We start from the raw sequence: 3,912 nt of genomic DNA on the forward strand, positions 1-3,912 counted from the left end.
TCCATTGCAATTCTCGCAACCCACCCGTATGGCATGGATAGTTTGATCCATTTTGTCCATTCTCCTATCCATGGTTTTTAACATGGCCATGACCGCGGATAAATCTTCAGTAGCAGCGTATGCGGCTCCCCTCGTGACATCATTCCTAGGGTTGTGGTATTCTCTAGAGTGTTTAGAGAATTCTTCAATTAATTCTTTGATTACCGGGGGTGGCTTCTTTGTAAGTGGGCCTTGTGAGTCTAGCAGCTGCCAGGTCGTGACATTGACTCCATCATAAAAGATGGAAACTTCTTGTTGGCTATTTAGATCATGGTGTGGGCAATTTCGTAGCAGACTTTTGTACCTCTCCCATGCTTCATATAACGACTCTCCAGCTTGTTGTTCAAAGTTTGCAATGGCCTTCTTGAGCTTGGCTATCTTGGATGGTGGGCAAAAGTGATCAATAAATTCTTCCTTCATTCTGGCCCAAGTAGTGACTGACCCGGGAGGAAGTGATTTGAGCCAGTCTTTAGCAGCACCCTTGAAGGTTACCGGAAGCATCCGAAGCAGTTGAGTTTCGCGGGTGACATTTGGAATGTTGAAGTAATCAGCAACATCATTTACTTCATCCAAATGTTTGTAGGCATCTTCATGATCTTTCCCGTAGAAAGGTATTTCCTTGAGTGAAGCTAGGATATGACCTTTTAGCTCGAAGGTGGCAGTTGCGGGAATTGCGGGTTGCACAAGTCCCGGGCCATGGTCGTCGCGCATCCTCTTCTTCCATTCTCCCATGGGAATTTCATCAATGTTAGCCATAGTGAATGCTAACTCTTCCTCCGATTCGGTTTCTTGTTCGTAAGTTGCCTCGTCTTCTTCCTCGGTTTCGTATCTAATCTCTTCTTGAATTGACTCCTCAATTATCAAGGAAGCGCTTGAAACTCCTGATTTGCTGCTCTTCTTTTTCCCAAAAACAGTATTCAAGTTGGACAATGGTGATTTCTTTGGTGTGCTTGAACTCTCCACTTCCTTCCCTTTGTTTCTTTTCAATTCGGATTCGGGGTCTTCAAACGGGGGTACCAGTGGTGTGTTTGCTCCTCTGGTCATGAAAGTCCTGAAATTACTCAACTAAAAAGCGTAAAAAGAACAAAAAGATTGTAAACAAATAAAAGAAAAAAAATTGGTAACTAAACTGTTACTCGCCGAGTAGGTGCGAGTGCACTCGGCGAGTACCAGTGGTTTTTTTTTTTTTTTTTTTTTTTTTTTTTTTTTTTTTTTTTTTTTTTTTTTTTAAATTCTAAGTTTTTTAACCTAACTAAAACAGATACTAAAACCTAATTACTAGTTACTAAATTGCAATAAATGAACTTTATGCAAGTAAACTCACACAAAGGATCGAATTTTTTTTTAGGAATTAGCTTAATTATTTAGAACCGTTCCCCGGCAACGACGCCAAAAACTTGATGTGTGTAAATTCAACTAGTTTTATCCCTACTTTTTATTAATAATTTAAGCACACAAAGGCAATGAACCTGTCTTTAAGTGGTATAGATTGATAAGTAAGGTATCGAACTCAGGGAACGGGCAATTAAACTAATAGCTAATTTTAACTAAAACAAATAATAGAAGTAAAGGGTTTTTCTCTAGTTTTGCAAGACTAGAAACTTAAACAAACTAAATTAACTAATTAACTAAAGCAACAACTATTCACCAAATTTGATAAAGATGTTTCTATTTAGGTTCAACCAATTCACTCCTATGGTTATTTAAGTTAAGGTAGATTAATTGCTATTGGTTACCAATGATAGTAGTTAGGTTCATGTTCATTACTCCTAACCCTTAGACAATTAACTAATTTAAGCGTTGATCAAGTGTTTAAACTAATTAATTCCCTAGATTAATTATTTGGATTAAATAAGATTTGTAATGGTCAATTAAGTTATTAATTCAATTAACCTCTTGTTGATGGTTTCTCAAACAAGCTCACACATTAATCTTCCTATTTTCTTATTAATCTTAGTTTCATACTCATTACTTCCAAGCATATGTTTTAGCATTCACATAGACATATGAGGTTAACAATTAAGTGATGTTCATGCAACCTAATTGCCTTTTAATTAATAGAAAATAGTAGTGATTAATACATAAGGTTCTTTAACAAACTTAATTTAATAAATCACCAATAGACAATTAAACAAAATTCAATAATTAAACCATAGGAGTTCTTTGGTATTCCCCAAACAGAAAAAAAACGAGTTTAGCTCATAGTTGCAGTAGAAACAAGCATAAAAACAAAGTTTATGAAAGCAAACATGTTTAATTCCTAAGTCTAAGTGGTAGAATTAACCTAATTGCTTGAATTCTTCCAACTCTTGAAGCTTAGGGTTCCTCAGCGCCTTCTGAAACTTTCAGTCGCAGCTAATCCTTCAAAATTCGCCAGGAGTTATGTCCCATGAGATAAGGATTCGTCTTTTAAAGATATCCCAAAACAGAGGGTACTCGGCGAGTAGCAGAATCAACTCGCCGAGTAGGTCAATACTTATCCATCTTTAGATTAGCAGTCGTATTTATCTTCTGGCATATCATCGTGTACTCGCCGAGTAGGGTCGATCTACTCGCCGAGTAGGTCCTTCTTTTCACTCTTTAATCTTCACTTGCTTTCCCATTTCTCCTCTTTGCCTCCAAGCATATCTTTTGGACTGAAAACACAATTCAAAGCATTTTAAGTACCTTTTGTCCACATTATTTTCATAATTAACCAAAAATAACTAAGAATAATTAACTAATTATGCACATATCAAAATACCCCACACTTGACTTTTGCTTGCCCCCAAGCAAAACTATATTTTAAACACATTAAAATCACATTAATAACTCCAATCCTTCCCAGCCATTATGCCAAGACCGCAACGCATGCATTTGTGTCTAAAATTCCTAAAAACCCCCCATACTTCAAATACTCACAATCCTCATAAACATTCGCCCACTCACCCCGAACTATGCTCATTTTATGCAACCCTCCGAATCCATCCCCAGAAAACCTCTTTACCCTCAAGGTATTTTTAATTGAGCAACCCAAGCATACATAATCTAGAAAATTACAATTTATGATACCACTATGGAGCTCTTTGGAATTCTTCACTTCTTGATAATTTGATCTTGGATATCTTTGAATTCACCACCTTTGTTGTTTGATTTTTTGGTATCTTCAACTCTTTGGATTTCTTGGAATTTTGATCTTCAGATCTTTACTTCATTTGCTCCAAAATTCTTACAATTTTCTTGTAATTTTCTCTCTTTTTTTTTTACATGTATACCTCACTTCTTTTTTTTTTCTTTCACTCAAATCCCTACATGCTTAAGCAGGGGCGCTCAATCTCAACCTTTATTGGCTAACGATAAAAATTTTCCTAGATACATTTCAGGTTTAGGCTGCTAAACATATTGCATCCCTCAGGCTGAGCAAGGTTGTAACGACCCAATTTTCATGTCCAAAAATTTCATTTTAAAATATTACTTTTAGAAAACATTAATAAATAAAAACATTATTTGATCACGCCATAACACATCGCAAACCATGTTTTAATAATCAAACCATACAACCCATCAAATATCAGAGTACAATACCAGTGAATCTCATAAATGCGGAAACCGAAGAGTGTGTGTGTGACATGCTGCTACCGTGCCGGCTCCTTTCCCCTAGCTGAGGAGGTACCTGAAACCAAAACTGAAACCGTAAGCACAAAGCTTAGTGAGCTCCCCCATGATACCCCATACCATACAACATATAACAAATAACATGCAATTCGGAGATACGGGCCCCGCCCACACTCGTGAAGATACGGGCCCCGCCCACACCTCACTTTCTATGAGATACGGGCACCGCCCACACTCGTGAAGATACGGGCCCCGCCCACACTTCGCTACCTGGGAGAT

The 3,912-nt window shown here is 37.3% G+C and overlaps 1 non-coding gene across 1 annotated transcript; it reads left to right on the forward strand.

The window, feature by feature from the left end:
* The first annotated feature begins 304 nt into the window (after window positions 1-304).
* LOC145007723 (small nucleolar RNA R71) lies at window positions 305-411 on the forward strand. Its single transcript, XR_013663093.1, has one exon. It is a non-coding gene; the product is annotated as a small nucleolar RNA R71 (small nucleolar RNA).
* The last annotated feature ends 3,501 nt before the right edge of the window (window positions 412-3,912 follow it).

The sequence above is a fragment of the Lactuca saligna genome, chromosome 7 (genome assembly GCF_052625555.1).
Source record: "Lactuca saligna cultivar CGN05327 chromosome 7, ASM5262555v1, whole genome shotgun sequence".
Lineage (NCBI taxonomy): Eukaryota > Viridiplantae > Streptophyta > Magnoliopsida > Asterales > Asteraceae > Lactuca > Lactuca saligna.